This window comes from Balaenoptera borealis (assembly GCF_965194805.1).
Source record: "Balaenoptera borealis genome assembly, chromosome: 1".
Classification (NCBI taxonomy): domain Eukaryota; kingdom Metazoa; phylum Chordata; class Mammalia; order Artiodactyla; family Balaenopteridae; genus Balaenoptera; species Balaenoptera borealis.
In genome coordinates, this window is record NC_138860.1 from 76,359,855 (window position 1) to 76,383,084 (window position 23,230).

At 37.3% G+C, this 23,230-nt stretch overlaps 1 protein-coding gene across 7 annotated transcripts in view; it reads right to left on the reverse strand.

The window, feature by feature from the left end:
* The window catches only part of ATF6 (activating transcription factor 6), a 226,613-nt gene that overhangs the window by 96,489 nt on the left and 106,894 nt on the right, over positions 1–23,230 (reverse strand). The gene's annotated exons all lie outside the window — the stretch shown is intronic.

Genomic DNA, 23,230 nt, shown 5'->3' on the forward strand with positions numbered 1-23,230 from the left:
GGAGCACCTCAATACATAAGGCAACTGCTAACAGCAATAAAAGAGGAAATCGACAGTAACACACTAATAGTGTGGGACCTTAACACCTCACTTATACCAATGGACAGATCATCCAAACAGAAAATTAATAAGGAAACAAGCTTTAAATGACACAATAGACCAGACAGATTTAATTGATATTTATAGGACATTCCATCCAAAAACAGCTGGTTACACTTTTTTTTTTTTATTGATTTTTTTTTAAATTAATTTATTTAATTGATTTATTTTTGGCTGTGTTGGATCTTCGTTTCTGTGCAAGGGCTTTCTCCAGTTGCGGCAAGCAGGGAGGGGCCACTCTTCATTGCGGCGCGCGGGCCTCTCACTATCGCGGCCTCTCTTGTTGCCGAGCACAGGCTCCAGACGTGCAGGCTCAGTAGTTGTGGCTCAAGGGCCCAGTTGCTCCGCGGCATGTGGGATCTTCCCAGACCAGGGCTCGAACCCGTGTCCCCTGCATTGGCAGGCGGATTCTCAACCACTGCACCACCAGGGAAGCCCTACACTTTCTTCTCAAGTGCGCACAGAACATTCTCCAGGATAGATCACAACTTGGGTCACAAATCAAGCCTCAGTAAATTTAAGAAAATTGAAATCGTATCAAGCATCTTTTCTGACCACAACACTATAAGATTAGAAATGAATTACAGGGAAAAAAACGTAAAAAGCACAAACACATGGAGGCTAAACAATACGTTACTAAATAACCAAGAGATCACTGAAGAAATCAAAGAGGAAATCACAAAATACCTAGACACAAATGACAATGAATACACGACGATCCAAAACCTATGGGATGAAGCAAAAGCAGTTCTAAGAAGGAAGTTTATATATACAAGCCTACCTCAAGAAACAAGAAAAATCTCAAACAAACAATCTAACCTTACACCTAAAGGAACTAGAGAAGGAAGAACAAACAAAACCCAAAGTTAGCAGAAGGAAAGAAATCATAAAGATCAGAGCAGAAATAAATGAAATAGAAATGAAGGAAACAACACCAAAGATCAATAAAACTAAAAGCTGGTTCTTTGAGAAGATAAACAAAATGGATAAACCACTAGCCAGACTCATCAAAAAAAAGAGGGAGAGGACTCAAATCAATAAAATTAGAAATGAAAAAGGAGAAGGCACAACAGACACCACAGAAATACAAAGCATCCTAAGAGACTACTACAAGCAACTCTATGCCAATAAAATGGACAACCTGGAAGAAATGGACAAATTCTTAGAAAGGTATAACCTTCTAAGACTGAACCAGGAAGAAATAGAAAATATGAACAGACCAATCACAAGTAATGAAATTGAAACTGTGATTAAAAATCTTGCAACAAACAAAAGTCCAGGACCAGATGGCTTCACAGGTGAATTCTATCAAACATTTAGAGAAGAGCTAACACCCATCCTTCTCAAACTCTTCCAAAAAATTGCAGAGGAAGGAACACTCCCAAACTCATTCTATGAGGCCACAATCACCCTGATACCAAAACCAGACAAAAGATACCACAAAAAAAGAAAATTACAGACCAATATCACTGATGACTATAGATGCAAAAATCCTCAACAAAATACTAGCAAACAGAATCCAACAACACATTAAAAGGATCATATACCATGATCAAGTGGGATTTATCCCAGGGATGCAAGGATTCTTCAATATACGGAAATCAATGTGATACACCATATTAACAAACTGAAGAATAAAAACCATATGATCATCTCAATAGATGCAGAAAAAGCTTTTGACAAAATTCAACACCCATTTATGATAAAAACTCTCTAGAAAGTGGGCTTAGAGGGAACCTACCTCAATATAATAAAGGCCATATACGACAAACCCACAGCAAACATCATTCTCAATAGTGAAAAACTGAAAGCATTTCCACTAAGATCAGGAACAAGACAAGGATGTCCATACTCGCCACTATTATTCAACATAGTTTTGGAAGTCCTAGCCACAGCAATCAGAGAAGAAAAAGAAATAAAAGGAATACAAATTGGAAAAGAAGAAGTAAAACTGTCACTGTTTTCAGATGACATGATACTATACATAGAGAATCCTAAAGATGCCACCAGAAAACTACTAGAGCTAATCAATGAATTTGGTAAAGTAGCAGGATACAAAATTAATGCACAGGAATCTCTTCCATTCCTATACACTAATGATGAAAAATCTGAAACAGAAATTAAGGAGACACACCCATTTACCACTGCAACAAAAAGAATAAAATACCTAGGAATAAACCTACCTAAGGAGACAAAACACCTGTATGCAGAAAACTATAAGACACTGATAAAAGAAATTAAAGATGATACAAACAGATGGAGAGATATACCATGTTCCTGGATTCGAAGAATCAACATTGTGAAAATGACTATACTACCCAAAGCAATCTACAGATTCATTGCAATCCCTATCAAATTACCAATGGCATTTTTTATAGAAATAGAACAAAAAAATCTTAAAATTTGTATGGAGACACAAAAGACCCCGAATAGCCAAAGCAGTCTTGAGGGAAGAAAACGGAGCTGGAGAAATCAGACTCCCTGACTTCAGACTATACTACAAAGCTACAGTAATCAAGACAATATGGTACTGGCACAAAAACAGAAATATAGATCAATGGAACAGGAGAGAAAGCCCAGAGATAAACCCACACACCTATGGTCAACTAATCTATGACAAAGGAGGCAAAGATATACAATGGAGAAAAGACAGTCTCTTCAATAAGTGGTGCTGGGAAAACTAGACAGCTACATGTAAAAGAATGAAATTAGAATACTCCCTAACACCATACACAAAAATAAACTCAAAATGGATTAGAGACCTAAATATAAGACTGGACACTATAAAACTCTTAGAGGAAAACATAGGAAGAACACTCTTTGACATGAACTACAGCAAGATCTTTTTTGATCCACCTCCTAAAGTAACGGAAATAAAAACAAAAATCAACAAATGGGACCTAATGACACTTAAAAGCTTTTGCACAGCAAAGGAAACCATAAACAAGATGAAAAGACAACCCTCAGAATGGGAGAAAATATTTTCAAACGAATCAACGGACCCAGGATTAATCTCCAAAATATATGAACAGCTCATGCAGCTCAATATTTAAAAAAAAAAACAACCAAAATCAAAAATGGGCAGAAGACCTAAATAGACATTTCTCCACAGAAGACATACAGATGGCCAAGAAGCACATGAAAAGCTGCTCAACATCACTAATTATTAGAGAAATGTAAATCAAAACTACAATGAAGTATCACCTCACACCAGTGAGAATGGACAACATCAGAAAATCTACAAACAACAAATGCTGGAGAGGGTGTGGAGAAAAGGGAACCCTCTTGCACTGTTGGTGGGAATGTAAATTGATACAACCACTATGGAGAACTGTATGGAGGTTCCTTAAAAAACTAAAAATAGAATTACCATATGACCCAGCGATCCCACTACTGGGCATATACCCAGAGAAAACCATAATGCAAAAAGACACATGCACCCCAATGTTCATTGCAGCATTATTTACGATAGCCAGGTCATGGAAGCAACCTAAATGCCCATTGACAGACGAATGGATATAGAAGATGTGGTACATATATACAATGGAACATTACTCAGTCATAAAAAGGAACGAAACTGGGTCATTTGTGAGACATGGATGAATCTAGAGACTGTCATACAGAATGAAGTAAGTCAGAAAAACAAATATCACATATTAACACATATACATGGAACCTAGAAAAATGGTACAGATGAACCGGTTTTCAGGGCAGAAATTGAAACACAGATGTAGAGAACAAACGTATGGACACCAAGGGGGGAAAGCCGTGGGGAGGTGGGGGTGGTGGTGGGATGAATTGGGAGACTGGGATTGACATGTATGCACTGATGTGTATAAAATGGATGACTAATAAGAACCTGCTGTATAAAAAAAAATTAAATTAAAAAAAATGAAATAAAAATAAAATAAAATAAAATTACTCTCTGTCCTCTCATTTTTATTTTCCTTCTTAGCCCTTATCACAAACTGATATTCTATTACATATTTAGTTGTATATTTGTTGTGTCCATCTTTAGAACATAAAAGCAAGGGCTATTTTGTTTTATTTATTGGATTCTCTGCAATGAGGATAGCCTGAAACATAATGGCTACTCAATAAATATTTTGTTGGATGAATGACAGCAAAATTGTTTAAATCTCTTGATTAAATAATAATTCTTTGAGGATAACTGCATTTTGAAAAACTTTTTTTAATTATAAAAGTAAAGCAATTATTCAAATAGACAGTCACAACTTAGCATGAATAAAGTTTTTTGAATAATAAAATCAATCCTTAAAAGTTTGAAGAAAAAGACCTTTTATATTATGAAGATATCTCATACTTATGTTTTCTCTCAAAGAGCAATAAAGGAGACGTTACTTGTTTTAAAAAAAATTGGATTTTGCTATTTATCACTTCCATTCACCTTCTTAAAATACAAGTGTTTGTTTCAAAATGAAATTGAGATTCACATTTTGATAGAAATTATGCCTTCTTATCTTTCTATTTTCAACTAATGTCAACTATACCAAATTGCAGTAAAATCCAAAAAATATAGATAAAAACAATTGAGTCTGGACTTGTTTTGGTTCTAATAAGTATTTTGCTTAAGGAGATACTGTATTCTCCTGAATCTAAGCTGAACACACAGTTGGTAAAATAATCCTAGGAGGATAATAGTTTTCAAAAAAATCAGCAATCATATATGCACAGAAATTAGGTTGACCACTTCTTTTTGTATGGTATAATAATACATATTCTTACATATTTTACTAAAAAAAATAAGATAAACTGTATAGCTAAAAAGCTGACCCCAAAGCCTCAGTCTTAAGTGAAGCTGTTTCATCAGAATAGACTTGAACTATTTCATAATCTGAATTCAGATTATTTTATTATTAATTTTTGATCTGCTTAATAGCCTATGAACTTCCATTATATATAAAAATGTCAGGTAACAGGCTTCGTCTAAAAATGAGCAACAGAATTGGAAGCCTGTACAATAACATCTATTAATAATACTAAACCTATGCTGATGTAACTGTTTTAAAATCTGTGATTTTGTGTATGTTATTAATACTTATAGGAAAACAAGACTAGTTTTATCCTACAAATATATAATGTTTATTATATCTTCTGGATGACCTATCATATATACAACATATCAGTCATATGGCTCCTATCTGATATCAATATGGAAAGGTCAGATTAAAGACTACAGAGTTTCTTTTCAGTTATCAGCTGATGTCACTAAATCCATCAAAATGAATGTGACATAGTCAATTTGAATAAACCCTAAAAACAGCTGAAAACCTGGTGTCTTCTGTTACTTAGCTTTCTGTCTGTAATCTAAGTATCTAGTTTCTATAGACATCACATGAAATGAACATTGAAACAGAGTCAATTCAGGAAATCACTCTAAAATCACTTTTTAAAAGGCTACTGTAAGAGGTTATAGACTACTGAGGGAGATTCTGGCTATCTTTCTGTTTGGAAGAGCTCTTCCTTTCAAATTTATGATTCCCTTTACCCCAAAAAGGGATAAAGGGTAGGTCTAAATTATCTAAATAAAGCGTTCATAAACCTAATCAGATAATGGAGAGTAATATAAAAGTCACTTGTAAAATCTTGCACATTTCATACTCTTTCCAAATGTGCTAATTTTCTATCTGTTGATGGATGATAATGGCGTTAAAATGCATCTTTATGGGGAGTTGGGGCTGGGATGGGATCATGGATGATTGTGCTATATCTAATGAAAAACAAACTCTTTCCCCTTGTCCTATCCATTTATGGACTCTTCAAACTGTAGCCATAGGCTTCAAAAGGTCAGTCCCCTGATGACAGAAAAACAGACATATATTGAACACCTACTATGTGTTAAGTACTGTTCTAGTACCTGATTTATTATTTTAGTATTCTGTTTAAATTTCTTAACCTATGAAGAGATAATTATTAATATTGCTGTATTAGAGATAAGACACTGAGGCTCTAAAAAGTATTTCCCTAAAGTCTGAGTTTGTAAGCAATAGAACAATGCTGGTTGAAATCCAACTTCATTTGACTCCAGAGCCTATGCTACATGATTGCCTACAAAAAAAGAAAAAAAAAAGGAGGCTGTCTCAGCACCTCCAAAGTTATTTTCTCCACTAAACTAAAAGGTAATGACTCATAGCTGAGTGGAAAACCCTTTTTTCTTATTTCTGAATAAGGCTGCACAATGCTACAGGATAAACTATCTATACCCTCTGTCATTTTTCTATTCTTTAAGTCAATGCCTAAACTATGTGTATGTCATGTGTATGTAGGAATGTGTATGCACACACACACACACACACACACACACATTCATACACACATAACATATATTTTTAAAAGATTAATTCTAGGGTCTAATGCTGTAGCTCTCTTTTACTAAAAAAGGGGGAAAACACTAGTAGATTAGACAAAAAGTAGCAGATAGTTCTTTTAAAAACTTTATAGTTAGTTCCTCTTTCACTTACTTTTCTGTGTATTTCTTAGCACTGTGATCTATATAGGCACATGTTATGTGTTTATTTCGTCTGGTCTCCAGAACCTTGGTTTGGCAATATCTTCTGCTACCCATTACACTTTTGCTATAATTATCTACAGTATATGTTATGTTTCCAAAAGAATATATAAATAACAATTCATTGGTTAAGTATAAAGACGGGAAATTTGAGGTTGAAGGAGTTCAATCACAGGATACTGTTTTAAGAAGTTCCAGCAAAATGTACGACAAGAAAGTTTTAAGGATAACACAAGAAAACTGACAGCCTACCCTTTTAAGCTTGGCTTTGCTTTAACTCTATTAAAAGCTACGGGACACAAGGAAAAAAGTTTTTTTCTATTTATTTAATTTTGTATCTATATGAGATGATGGATATTCAATAAACTTATTATGATAATGTTTCATGATGTGTGTAAGTCAAATCATTATGCTGTACACCTTATATGGTGCTGTATGTCGATTATATCTCAATAAAACTAGAAGAAAAAAAGCTACTGGATGAAAACACAGCATTGAATATTATACAATGCTGGATATCCATATGCAAAAAATGAACTTTGATCCATCCCTGCACCATATACAAAAATTAACTTAAAATGGATTATAGACCTACATGTAAAACCTAAAACTACAAAACTTTTAGAAGAAAACATGAGAAAATCTTTGTGACCTTAGGTTAAAAACATGATCCATAAAAGAAAAAGATGATAGATTGGACTTCATCAAAATTAAGATTTCTACTCTTTTAAAAACACTTATAAGAAATTGAAAAGAAAGCAACAGACTGGGAGAAAATATACCCAAATCATGTAACTGACAAAGGACCTGTATCTAGAATATTTAGGAACTCTCAAATCAATTATAAGAAAACAATTGGGTTTCCCTGGTGGTGCAGTGGTTGAGAGTCTGCCTGCCAATGCGGGGGACGCGGGTTCGAGCCCTGGTCTGGGAGGATCCCACGTGCCGCGGAGCGGCTGGGCCCGTGAGCCACAATTACTGAGCCTGCGCGTCTGCAGCCTGTGCTCCGCAACAGGAGAACCTGCGATAGTGAGAGGCCCGCGCACCGTGATAAAGAGTGGCCTCCACTTGCCACAACTAGAGAAAGCCCTCGCACAGAAACGAAGACCCAACACAGCCATAAATAAATAAATAAATAAATAAATAAAAAATTGAAAAAAAGAGTTCTCATCACAAAGGAAAAAACTTAAAAAAAAAAAGAAAGAAAACAATTACAACCCAATTAAAAATGGGCAAAAGATCTGAAGAGACACTTCACCAAAGAAGATATATGGATGGCAAATAAGCACATGAAACGATGGTTTAAATTATTTGTCATTAGGGAAATGCAAATTAAAACCTGAGATACCACTACACACCTATTAGAATAGCTAAAATCAAAAAGACTGGCCATATCAAATGTTAGTGAGGATACAGAGGAACTGGAACACTCATATACTGCTGGTGAAAATGCAAAATGGTACAACCACTTTGGAAAATAATTTGGCGGTTTCTTAAAAAGCTTAACACATACCTACCATATAACCCAGCCGCTCTACTCCTAGGTATTTCCACAAGAGAAATGAGAGCATATGTCTTTACAGAGACTTGTACACCAATATTCATAGCAGCCTTATCTATAAACTCATGATGGTCAAAGGGTACAAGTTTCCAGTTGTAACATGAATAAATTCTGGGGATCTAAGATACAGCACGATAACTACAGTTAACAATTATGTGTATTAGTCAAAAGTGGAAGGTGAATGGATAAACCAATTGTTATATCCCTACAATGGAATACTAAGCAATAGAGGACTGAACTACTAATAAAGCAACAATATAGATGACTTTCAAAATAATTATGCTGGAAGAAAAAACACATAATGTATGATTTCTTCATATAAAATTGTTTTAAATGTAAACTAATTTATAGTATCAGAAGGAAGGTCAGTGGTTGTCTATGACAGGGGAAAGAATGGGTGAGAAGAAATTACAAAAGGGCAAGGGAAATTTAAAACTTTCAGGAATGATGGGCATGCTGATTATCCTGACTATGGTGATGACTTCACAGAGATATACATTTGTCAAAACTTATAAAATGGGCAATTAAATATGTGACATTTCTTAAATGTCAGTTATACCTCATTAAAGCTTTTTTTTTTTTTTTTTAAACAACAACAATGACTAATGCACCATGGAAAACAATATGGAGGTTCCTCAAAAAATTAAAGATAGAACTACCATATGATGGAACAATCCCACTTCTGGGTATATCTGAAAAAAATGAAATCAATATCTTGAAGAAATATCTGCACCCCAGTGTTCACTGCAGCATTATTCACAATAGCCAAGACATGGAAACAACCTAAGTGTCTACTGATGAATGAATACAAGAAGAAAATGTGATACACACACACAAGTGGAATATTATACAATAAAAAGGAAATCCTACTATGGAGAACAGTATGGAGGTTCCTTGAAAAACTAAAAATATAGTTACTATATGATCCAGCAATCCCACTCCTGGGCATATATCCAGAAAAGACAAAAACTCTAATTTGAAAAGATATCTGCAACCCATGTTCATAGCAGCACTATTTACAATAGCCAAGACATGGAAATGTCCATCGACAGTGAACGGATAAAGAAGATGTGGTATATATATGCAATGGAATATTACTCAGCCATAAAAAGAAATAATACCATTTGCAGCAACATGGATGGACCCAGAGATTATCATACTAAGTGAATTCAGACAGAGAAAGACAATACTGTATAATCGCACTTATATGTGGAATCTAAAAAAGCTGAAACAGAATAGAATGTTACTCATAGAAACAGGGTAGAATGGTGGTTGCCAGGGGCTGAGGGGTGGGGGAAATGGGGAGATGTTGGTCAAAGGGTACAAATTTCCAGTTATAAGGTGAATAAGTTCTAGAGATCTAATATACAGCATGGTAACTGTGGTTAACAATACTGTATTATATACTTGAAAGCTGCTGAGAGAGTAGATCTTAAATGTTCTCACTACAAAAAAAAAAGACAATTATGTGAGGTGATGGATGTGTTGACTAACCTTATTGTGATAATCATTTTACGATATATATGTGCGTCTAATCATTATGTTATATACCTTAAACTTACGCAATGTTATATATCAATTATATCTCAATAAAGCCGGGGGGGGAGTGGAGAACGCTAATCTTCACCTTAAAAAAATGGCATTATGTGATATACAAGATCTTACTATCAACTTTAATTACAAACTATGTTAAAGAATAAGTCTTTGCTTCATATAGCAGAAAATTAAATTCAAACCAGTCACAAGGTTTTATTCTTATTTTAAGAGAATTAGAGTCTTCCAAGTGGTATGGTTCCCTGATTGCTAATAAGGGTAACTCCTCAGAAGGCCATAAGGCAGAAATCCAAGTTAAATGCTAAATGTTCAAATATTCCTGATTACAACAGCATAAAATTAGTTAGAAAATGATTTAAAAAAACACGCCAAATAAAAACAAAACAGTATTATTAGGTTGCATCTACAAATTCTTTTAATTTTCTAGCTTCCAACAGCTGGAAGAAAGGTGTGAGGGGAAAGAAGAGGGATAAAGAAGAGAAGGACGGCCCTTTTTTTCACAACATCTCAAAGTGTTAATGAGGTGCCTGATGATGTTAGCAGAAAGAAAACAAGCTACTGCATCAAGATGTAATAATATAGTTGTGACTATCACACCGTCTAGAATATTCTTGTCACCATGAACTAAGATGTAATAGTTTTAGGTAAGGTATCTCAGAGCAGTCAGGTCTCAGCTCTTAAGTCTCCAGGAGGAGTTCCCTGCACAGGACTGTACTGTAATTATTTGGCTTTCATTCTCCAGATTATAAACTCCTTGAGTGCAAGGGCTGTGTCTTATTAATCAACTGTAACCCCACACCTAGCACCTTCTTGCAGAGATTTCAGTTATCGCATACTGCAAATTGGCACCCCACCATGGCCTGGCAATCCTACTGTTTCTCTGGTAGGCACACAATCCGTTAGTTAAGACGACAATTTCACACCTGCTCCTCTCTCCTCAAATCCCCTATCCCTCCTCCAACAGACTCACCTGCAGCTGATCACATTGTACTTCAGTGGGAAAACAGAAACCATCAGAGATGTCTTATCTTCCTACAACCAAATGTCCTACCTATAAACTGGCCTAGCCTCTACCACAAGAGAAGAAAGGTCTCACCTTCTAGTGCAAAGGGCAGTCTTTCTACTTTTGATATGAATTCCACCCTTCTGCCCCTCCTCAAGGACTTCATCACTTCTCCTATTTAACACTGCTCTCTTCCTATCCACTGGTTCATCCCTTTAAAATTTTAAATTGTTATTTGGGATTTAAAAAACAACAATTACCTTTTCTCTGTTCCCTCTGTCAACTAAAAAAAAAAAAAGCCCAACCTAAAAGTTGAGAATTACGTTTTATTTGGCGGACAAAACTGAGGACTTAAGATAGCTGGGAGACACTGCTCCAAAGAGGTAAGGGAGGAGCCAGGATATACAGGAGTTTCTGCTGCAAAGACCAGGTGGTTGGAACTTCAAAAGACTACTGTGAATTAAAGAAAACCAGACATCTCAAGTTAAGAAATTTAGCGCTTTTCTATGTAAGGGAAGATTCAAGAGTCTGGGCTCACTGAAATCATTCCTTTCATATGCACTGCACCCTAGCCATCCAGGGCCAGTATCCTGTGCTTTCCCATCCTGAGTTCCCTCCAGGCTCAAGGTTGGGGGGGCCATAGTGACTTGACGGCTGCAACATCTTTTATTTACTGATACGGCAGGCAACAAATTTCATTCACACCTTGTATAGGCAGTTCTCAAAATAGTTATGCTGTCCTCATTTCCTTACCACCTAATCCATCCTTAATCTCACTTTCACTTCCATCTCATACCTAAGGGCTCTTGTGAAGGATACCAACGACTTTCATGTTGACACATCCAGGAGATACTTACCTTCATCTTACCTGACCTTTCAGCAGTATTCAAATCAAGTACTCATTCCCTCTTGAATCCATCTCTCTTGGCTTTCTTGGCTTTCCTCCTACTTTGCTGGTTGCTCTGTTTCAGTTTCCTTTGCAGGCTAGCCTTCTCTAATGGAATCTCTAATTCAATCCTGGGCCCTCTTCTCCCTCTACACTCTCTTCCTAGATGAAATTCGCACAGATATTTCAAAATTAAATGGTTCCAAAAAGAACTCAATATTCATATGAAATATATTATCCTGCCCTACACCAAATCGTTCTCATCTCAGTAAATGGTGGCACTATCTATCTAGTTACCCAAGCCAAAAATCTGAACATCTCCAATTCCCACTGAATCTATCTGCAAAATGTATTTAGAACCCATTCATCACTCCATTGCCATCATCATATTGCCTGGACTACTGAAAAAGCCTTCTAATTGCTCTCTTTGCTTCTACCTTGTCTCCTTCTAATCCTCGGCCCAGATAGCAACTAAAACCATCCTACAAACTAAATCATTCATGTCATTCAGCTGCTTAAATCCCTTAATTGGCCCTCAGAATAAAATTGAAAATCCTTACCATAGCTCACAGACCTTGTGTGATACGGCCCCTTCCAGTCTCTCCAACCTCATTTTCATAACTCAGCCTCACCTCCCAAACCATTCATTAAGTCTTCTGGAGAGGAGTTTCAAGATGGCGGAAGAGTAAGATGCGGAGATCACCTTCCTCCCCGCAGGTACATCAGAAATATATCTACATGTGGAACAACATCTACAGAACACCTACTGAACGCTGGCAGAAGAACTCAGACCTCCCAGAAGGCAAAAAACTCCCCACGTACCTGGGTAGGGCAAAAGAAAAAAGAAAAAACAGAGACAAAAGAATAGGGACGGGACCTGCACCAGTGGGAGGGAGCTGTGAAGGAGGAAAGGTTTCCACACGCTAGGAAGCCCCTTCACTGGTGGAGATGGGGGATGGGCGGGGGGGAAGCTTCGGAGCCACGGAGGAGAGCACAGCCACAGGGGTGCGGAGGGCAAAGCGGAGAGATTCCCGCACAGAGGAGCGGTGCTGACCAGCACTCACCAGCCCGAGAGGCTTGTCTGCTCACCCTCCAGGGCGGGCGGGGGCTGGGAGCTGAGGCTCGGGCTTCAGTCGGATCGCAGGGAGAGGACTGGGGTTGGCGGCGTGAACACAGCCTGAAGGGACTAGTGCTCCACAGCTAGCCGGGAGAGAGTCCGGGAAAAAGTCTGCAACTGCCGAAGAGGCAAGAGACTATTTCTTGCCTCTTTGTTTCCTGGTGCGCAAAGAGAGGGGATTAAGAGCACCGCCTAAACGAGCACCAGAGACAGGTGCGAGCCGAGGCTATCAGCGCGGACCCCAGAGACGGGCATGAGACGCTAAGGCTGCTGCTGCAGTTACCAAGAAGCCTGTGTGCAAGCACAGGTCACTGTCCACACCTCCCCTCCTGGGACCCTGTGCAGCCCTCCACTGCCAGGGTCCCATGATACAGGGACAACTTCCCCGGGAGAACGCACGGCACGCCTCAGGCTGCTGCAACGTCACGCCGGCCTCTGCCGCCAAGGGCTCGCCCCGCATTCCGTACCCCTCCCTCCCCCCAGCCTGAGTGAGACAGAGCCCCCTAATCAGCTGCTCCTTTAACCCCGTCCTCTCTGGGCGGGAACAGACCCCATCAGGCGCCCTACATGCAGAGGCGGGGCCAATCCAAAACTGAACTCCAGGAGCTGTGCAAACAAAGAAGAGAAAGGGAAATCTTTCCCAGCAGCCTCAGGAGCAGCAGATTAGATCGCCACAATCAACCTGATATACCCTGCATCTGTGGAATACCTGAAGAGACAACGAATCATCCCAAACTGAGGCAGTGGACTTTGGGAGCAACGATATATATATTTTTTCCCTTTTTCTCTTTTTCCGTGTGGATGACAGGGTCTTGGTGCTCCAACTGGGTGTCAGGTCTGTGCCACTGAGGTGGGAGAGCCGAGTTCAGGACACTGGTCCACAAGAGACCTTCCAGCTCCACGTAATATCAAATGGAGAAAATCTCCCAGAGATCTCCATCTCAACATAAAGACCCAGCTCCACTCAACGACCAGCAAGCTCCAGTGCTGGACACCCTATGCCAAACAACCAGCAAGACAGGAACACAACCCCACCCATTAGCAGAGAGGCTGCCTAAAATCATAATAAGGTCACAGACACCCCAAAACACACCACCAGACACGGACTTGCCCACCAGAAAGACAAGATCCAGCCTCATCCACCAGAACACAGGCACTAGTCCCCTCCACCAGGAAGCCTACACAACCCACTGAACCAACCTTAGCCACTGGGGGCAGACACCAGAAACAACAGGAACTACGAACCTGCAGGCTGCGAAAAGGAGACCCCAAACACAGTAAGTTAAGCAAAATGACAAGACAGAGAAACACCCAGCAGATGAAGGAGCAAGGTAAAAACCCACCAGACCAAACAAATAAAGAGGAAACAGGCAGTCTACCTAAAAAAGAATTCAGAATAATGATAGTAAAGATGATCCAAAATCTTGCTAATAGAATGAAGAAAATACAAGAAACGTTTAACAAGGACCTAGAAGAACTAAAGAGCAAACAAACAGTGATGAACAACAAAATAAATGAAATTTAAAATTCTCTAGAAGGAATTGATAGCAGAATAAATGACGCAGAAGAACGGATAAGTGACCTGGAAGATAAAATAGTGGAAATAACTACTGCAGAGCAGAATAAAGAAAAAAGAATGAAAAGAATTGAGGACAGTCTCAGAGACCTCTGGGACAACATTAAACGCACCAACATCCGAATTATAGGGGTCCCAGAAGAAGAATAGAAAAAGAAAGCGACTGAGAAAATATTTCAAGAGATTATAGTTGAAAACTTCCCTAATATGGGAAAGGAAATAGTTAATCAAGTCCAGGAAGCACACAGAGTCCCATACAGGATAAATCCAAGGAGAAACACGCCAAGACACACATTAATCAAATTATCAAAAATTAAATACAAAGAAAAAATATTAAAAGCAGCAAGGGAAAAACAACATAACATACAAGGGAATCCCCATAAGGTTAACAGCTGATCTTTCAGCAGAAACTCTGCAAGCCAGAAGGGAGTGGCAGGACATACTGAAAGTGATGAAAGGGAAAAACTTACAACAAAGGCTACTCTACCCAGCAAGGATCTCATTCAGATTCGATGGAGAAATTAAGACCTTTACAGACAAGCAAAAGCTAAGAGAATTCAGCACTACCAAACCAGCTTTACAACAAATGCTAAAGGAACTTCTCTAGGCAGGAAACACAAGAGAAGGAAAAGACCTACAATAACAAACCCAAAACAATTAAGAAAATGGTAATAGGAACATACATATCGATAATTACCTTAAACGTGAATGGATTAAATGCTCCAACCAAAAGACACAGGCTTGCTGAATGGATACAAAAACAAGACCCGTATATATGCTGTCTACAAGAGACCCACCTCAGACCTAGGGACACATACAGATTGAAAGTGAGGGGATGGAAAAAGATATTCCATGCAAATGGAAATCAAAAGAAAGCTGGAGTAGCAATTCTCATATCAGACAAAATAGACTTTAAAACAAAGACTGTTACAAAAGACAAAGAAGGACACTACAAAATGATCAAGGGATCAATCCAAGAAGGAGATATAACAATTGTAAATATTTATGCACCCAACATAGGAGCACCTCAATACATAAGGCAAATACTAACAGCCATAAAAGGGGAAATCGACAGTAACACAATCATAGTAGGGGACTTTAACACCCCACTTTCACCAATGGACAGATCATCCAAAATGAAAATAAATAAGGAAACACAAGCTTTATTTAAATGATACATTAAACAAGATGGACTTAATTGATATTTATAGGACATTCCATCCAAAAACAACAGAATAAACTTTCTTCTCAAGTGCTCATGGAACATTCTCCAGGATAGATCATATCTTGGGACACAAATCAATCCTTGGTAAATTTAAGAAAATTGAAATTGTATCAAGTATCTTTTCTGACCACAATGCTATGAGACTAGATATCAATTACAGGGAAAGATCTGTAAGAAAAACAAACACATGGAGGTTAAACAATACACTACTTAATAACCAAGAGATCACTGAAGAAATCAATAGAGGAAATCAAAAAATACCTAGAAACAAATGACAATGAAAACACAATGACCCAAAACTTATGGGATACAGCAAAAGCAGTTCTAAGATGGAAGTTTATAGCAATACAATCCTACCTGAAGAAACAAGAAACATCTCAAATAAACAACCTAACCTTACACATAAAGCAATTAGAGAAAGAAGAGCAAAAAACCCCCAAAGTTAGCAGAAGGAAAGAAATCATAAAGATGAGATCAGAAATACATGAAAAAGAAATGAAGGAAACAACACCAAAGATCAATAAAACTAAAAGCTGGTTCTTTGAGAAGATAAACAAAATTGATAAACCATTAGCCAGACTCATCAAGAAAAAAAAGGGAGAAGACTCAAATCAATAGAATTAGAAATGAAAAAGGAGAAGTAACAACTGACACTGCAGAAACACAAAGGATCATGAGAGATTACTACAAGCAACTATATGCCAATAAAATGGACAACCTGGAAGAAATGAACAAATTTTTAGAAAAGCACACCTTCCAAGACTGATCCAGGAAGAAATAGAAAATATAAACAGACCAATCACAAGCACTTAAGTTGAAACTGTGAATAAAAATCTTCCAACAAACAGAAGTCCAGAACCAGATGGCTTCACAGAGAATTCTATCAAACATTTAGAGAAGAGCTAACACCTATCCTTCTCAAACTCTTCCAAAATATAGCAGAAGGAGGAACACTCCCAAACTCATTCTACGCGGCCACCATCACCCTGATACCGAAACCAGACAAAGATGTCACAAAGAGAGAAAACTACAGGCCAATATCACTGATGAATATAGATGCAAAAATCCTCATCAAAATACTAGCAAACAGAATCCAACAGCACATTAAAAGAATCATACACCATGAACAAGTGGGGTTTATCCCAGGAATGCAAGGATTCTTCAACATATGCCAAATCAATCAATATGATACACCATATTAATAAATTGAAGAATAAAAACCATATAATCATCTCAATAGATGCAAAAAAAGCTTTCGACAAAATTCAGTACCCATTTATGATAAAAACCCTCCAGAAAGTAGGCATAGAGGGAACTTACCTCAACATAATAAAGGCCATATATGACAAACCCACAGCCAACATCGTCCTCAATGGTGAAAAATTGAAACCATTTCCACTAAGATCAGGAACAAGACAAGGTTGCCCACTCTCAACACTATTATTCAACATAGTTTTGGAAGTTTTAGCCATAGCAATCAGAGAAGAAAAAGAAATAAAAGGAATCCGAATTGGAAAAGAAGAAGTAAAGCTGTCACTGTTTGCAGATGACATGATACTATACATAGAGAATCCTAAAGATGCTACCAGAAAACTACTAGAGCTAATCAATGAATTTGGTAAAGTAGCAGGATACAAAATTAATGCACAGAAATCTCTTGCATTCCTATACACTAATGATGAAAAATCTGAAAGTGAAATTAAGGAAACACTTCCATTTACCACTGCAACAAAAAGAATAAAATACCTAGGAATAAACCTACCTAAGGAGACAAAACACCTGTATGCAGAAAACTATAAGACACTGATAAAAGAAATTAAAGATGATACAAAGAGATGGAGAGATATACCATGTTCTTGGATTGGAAGAATCAACATTGTGAAAATGACTCTACTACCCAAAGCAATCTACAGATTCAATGCAATCCCTATCAAACTACCACTGGCATTTTCACAGACCTAGAACAAAAAATTTCACAATTTGTATGGAAACACAAAAGACCCCAAATAGCCAAAGCAATCTTGAGAAAGAAAAACGGAGCTGGAGGAATCAGGCTCCCGGACTTCAGACTATACTACAAAGCTACAGTAATCAAGACAATATGGCACAAAAACAGAAATATAAATCAATGGAACAGGATAGAAAGCCTAGAGATAAACCCACGCACATATGGTCACCTTATTTTTGATAAAGGAGGCAAGACTATACAATGGAGAAAAGACAGCCTCTTCAATAAGTGGTGCTGGGAAAACTGGACAGCTACATGTAAAAGAATGAAATTAGAACACTCCCTAACACCATACACAAAAATAAACTCAAAATGGATTAAAGACCTAAATGTAAGGCCAGACACTATCAAACTCTTAGAGGAAAACATAGGCAGAACACTCTATGACATAAATCACAGCAAGATCCTTTTTGACGCACCTCCTAGAGAAATGGAAATAAAAACAAAAATAAACAAATGGGACCTAATGAAACTTAAAGCTTTTGCACAGCAAAGGAAACCATAAACAAGACGAAAAGACAACCCTCAGAATGGGAGAAAATATTTGCAAATGAAGCAACTGACAAAGGATTAATCTCCACAATTTACAAGCAGCTCATGCAGGTCAGTATGAAAAAAACAAACAACCCAATCCAAAAATGGGCAGAAGACCTAAATAGACATTTCTCCAAGGAAGATATACAGATTGCCAACAAACACATGAAAGGATGCTCAACATCATTAATCATTAGAGAAATGCAAATCAAAACTACAATGAGATATTATCTCACACCAGTCAGAACGGCCAACATCAAAAAATCTACAAACAATAAATGCTGGAGAGGGTGTGGAGAAAAGGGAACCCTCTTGCACTGTCGGTGGGAATATAAATTGATACAGCCACTATGGAGAACAGTATGGAGGTTCCTTAAAAAACTAAAAATAGAATTACCATACGACCCAGCAATCCCACTACTGGGCATATACCCTGAGAAAACCATAATTCAAATAGAGTCATGTACCACAATGTTCATGGCAGCTCTGTTTACAATAGCCAGGACATGGAAGCGACCTAAGTGTCCATCGACAGATGAATGGATAAAGAAGATGTGGCACATATATACAATGGAATATTACTCAGCCATAAAAAAACGAAATTGAGTTATTTGTAGTGAGGTGGATGGACCTAGAGTCTGTCATACAGAGTGAAGTATGTCAGAAAGAGAAAAACAAATACCATATGCTAACACATATATATGGAATCTAAAAAAAAAAAAAAAGGTCATGAAGAACTTAGGGGCAGGATGGGAATAAAGACACTGAGGTAGAGAATGGACGTGAGGACACAGGGAGGGGGAAGGGTAAACTGGGACGAAGTGAGAGAGAAGCATGGACATATATACACTACCAAATGTAAAACAGATAACTAGTGGGAAGCAGCTGCATAGCACAGGGAGATCAGCTCAGTGCTTTGTGACCACCTAGAGGGGTGGGATAGGGAGGATGGGAGGGAGGGAGGGAGACACAAGAGGGAAGAGATATGGGGATATATGTATACGTATAGCTGATTCACTTTGTTATAAAGCAGAAACTAACACACCATTGTAAAGCAATTATACTCCAATAAAGATGTTAAAAAATAAGTAAATAAATAAATAACTTTTAAAAAAAAGTCTTCTGCCACATTGGTTTTCTTACAATACCTCAAATAACGCTTTATTCTATGAGGCCACCATTACCCTGATACCAAAACCAGACAAAGACAGTATAAAAAAAGAAAATTATAGGCCAATATCTCTTTGATGAATATAGATGCAAAAATCCTCAACAAAATATTAACAAAACAAATCCAAAAATACATTAAAAAATCAGACACCATGATCAAGTGGGATTCATTCCAGGGTCACAAGGATGGTTCAACATTCACAAATCAATCAATGTGTTACACCACATTAACAAAAGGAAGAATAAAAATCACATGATCATCTCAACAGATGCATTTTGTTGAGAAAATTCAACATCCATTAATGATAAAAACTCTCCAGAAAGTAGGTATAGAGGGAATACATCACAACATTATAAAGGGCATTTATGACAAACCAACAGCCAATATAACACTCAACTGTAAAAAGCTGAAAGCCAGGAATTCCCTGGTGGTCCAGTGGTTAGGACTCTGTTCTTCCACTGCAGGGGGGCAGGAACAAGACAAGGATGTCCACTCTCACCACTTCTACTTAACATAGGGTTGGAAGTCCTTGTCACAGCAATCATACAAGAAAAAGAAGTAAAAGGTATCCAAATTGGAAGAGAAGAGGTAAAACTGTCACTATTTGCAGATGACACGATACTTTATTAAGAGAACCCTAAAGAATCCACCCCAAAACTTATTAGAATTAATAAATGAGTTCAGCAAGGTTGCAGGACACAAGATTAATATACAGAAATCTGTTGTGTTTCTATACACTAATGATAAAGTATCAGAAAGAGAAAGTAAAAATAAAATCGCATCAAAAAGAATAAAATACCTAAGAATAAACTTAAGCAAAGAGGTGAAAGCCCTATACTCTGAAAACTATAAAACACTGATGAGGACTTCTCTGGTGGTCCAGTGGCTAAGATTCCATGCTCCCAATGCAGGGGGCCCGGGTTTGATCCCTGGTTAGAGAACTAGATCCCACATGCCTCAACTAAAAGATCCCACATGACACAACTGAAGGTCCCGCATGTGGCAACGGAGATCTCGCATGCTGCAACTAAGACCTGGCACAGCCAAATAAATAAATATTAAAAAAAAAAAAAAAACACTGATGAAGGAATCTGAAGATAATACAAAGAAGTGGAAAGATAGTCCATGTTCTCGGATTAATTTATATTGTTAAAATGGCCATACTACCTAAAGCAATCTACAGATTTAATGCAATTCCTATCAAAATATCCAGGACATTCTTCACAGAACTAGAATAAATAATCCTAAAATTTATATGGAATCACAGAAGACCCTAAATTGCCAGAGCAATCTTGAGAAAAAAGGAACAAAGCTGGAGGTATAACCCTCCCAAACTTCAGACTATATTACAAAGCTACAGTAATCAAAACAGCATGATATTGGCACAAAACAGACTCATAGATCAAGGGAACACAATAGAGAGCCCAGAAATAAACCCACACACCTATGGTCAATGAATCTATGGTAAAGGAGGCAAGAATATACTATGGAGAAAAGAGAGTCTCTTCAACAAGTGGTGCTGGGAAAACTGGACAGCCACATGTGAAGCAATGAGATTAGGACATTCCTTCATATCATATACAAAAATAAACTCAAAATGGTTTAAAGACCTAAATGTAAGACTAGAAACCATAAAACTCCTAGAAGAAAACATATATGAAACACTCTTTGAGATAAATCATAGCACTATTTTCTTGGATCCGTCTCCTAAGGCAAAAGAAATAAAAGCAAAAATAAACAAATGGGACCTAATTAAATTTAAAAGCTTTTACACAGCAAAGGAAACCACTGACAAAATGAAAAGACAGCCTACAGAATGGGAGAAAATATTTGCCAACAATGCGACTGACAAGGGGTTAATATCCAAAGTATACAAACAACTCATACAACTCAATATCAAAAAAAAAAAAACACAAACAAAACAATCCAATCAAAAAATGGGCAGAAGACCTGAATAGACATTTTTCCAAAATAGACATACAGATGGCGAAGAGGCACATGAAAAGATGCTCAACATCATTAATTATTAGAGAAATGCGAATCAAAACAACAATGAGATATAACCTCACACCTGTCAGAAAGGCTATCATAAAAAAGTCTACAAATAACAAATTGCTGTAGAGGATGTGAAGACAAGGGAACCCTGTACACTGCTGGGAATGTAAATCGGTGCAGCCACTATAGAAAACAGTATGGGGATTCCTGAAAAAACTAAAAATAGAACTACTATATGATCCAGCAATTCCACTCCTGGGTATATATCTGGAAAAAACGAAAACACTAATTTGAAAAGATATATGCACCCCCAATGTTCACAACAGCACTATTTACGATAGCCAAGACATGGAAGCAACCCAAGTGCCCATCAACAGATGACTGGATAAAGAAGACATGAGATAAATACACACACACACACACACACACACACACACACACACACACACAAACAGTGGAATATTACTCAGCCATAAAAAAAAGAAATACTACCATTTGTAGCAAAGTGGATGGACTTAGAGAATATTATGCTTAGTGAAATAAGTCAGAGAAAGACAAATACTGTATGATATCAGAAATATGTGGAATCTAAAAAATAATACTAGTGAATGTATACACAAAACAGGAACAGATTCACAGATAAAGAAGACAAACTTGTGGCTACCAAAGGGGAAAAGGAAGAGGGGAGGGACAAATTAGGGGTATGGGATTAACATAGATAAACTACTACGTATAATATAGATAAGCAATAAGGATATACTGTATAGCAGATGGAATTATAGCCATTGTTTCATAATAACCTATAATGGAGTATAATCTGCAAAAATACTAAATCACTATGCTATACATCTGAAACCAATATAATATTGTAAATCAACTATACTTGAATAGAAAACCAAAAGATTTGCTTCCTTAACCCTCAGCCATACTGTCTACAACTCAGATGCTGAAAAAGATAAAACTAACGTACTAGAGAATTCTGTGACTCATGGAAAGGCAGAATCTACCAAGAAACTGGTTGAAACTGTTAATAAGAAATGACCATATGCTGAAAGCTATCTTCCTCTTGCGTTACAGGTGTCAATAATCTATCTTATTGTCTCTGATGCAACAGAACATTTCAAATACTATTAGGGTGTCAGTTAAGTTCCAGTGTTATTCTGAGACCAATCATGTAGAGTTTAAAGACCACTGAAATATCTTACATGGTAAATGCTGACAAAGTACATTTACCTGAGAGACTAATAAAGTCTTGGATAGTTGGCCTTGCTCAGTGCCTGCTGGATGAAAAGTCAGTAAAAGAAATCATGGCACTGCTACTTTCTAATCATATAATAACCCATCAAATTAAAGATTAGCTGCAAATATGAAGACTGAATTAATATTTCCAATACAGAATTGTGCTTTTGTTTTATAAATGAAAGAACCTACAGACTGGATGTTTTGTTTGTATTCATTGAGTATGAGCACCAAGTAATCAGGAACAAAGATCTTATATGGGAATGTCTGGCAACAAACACAAGCAGTACTAAAATATTCAGTGTTGAATAATGTTTTTGAATCTCATCACTTATCCTAGAACAACTGTGTTGATATTTACACTGATGGTACAAAATCAATTCTGATACCTTAGCCTGAATCAAGACAGTAGTACCAAACTGTATTAGAGTTCACTGTATTATTCATCACCTCATGTTCAGATACACACACACATGCACACACACACACAGACACAAAGTCAGTTTAAGGATATAAAAATCATTAATTTTATTAAATCTTGACCCTTGAGTAGACTTCTTTTTAATATTCTGTGACAAAATAGGAAATACACTTCTGCTGCATCTCAAAGTTTTTTGTTTTGTTTTGTTTTTTGGCCGTGCTGTGCGGCTTGCAGGATCTCAGTTCCCCAACCAGGGACAGACCTGGGCCATGGCAGTGAAAGCCTGGATTCCTAACCACTAGGCCACCAGGG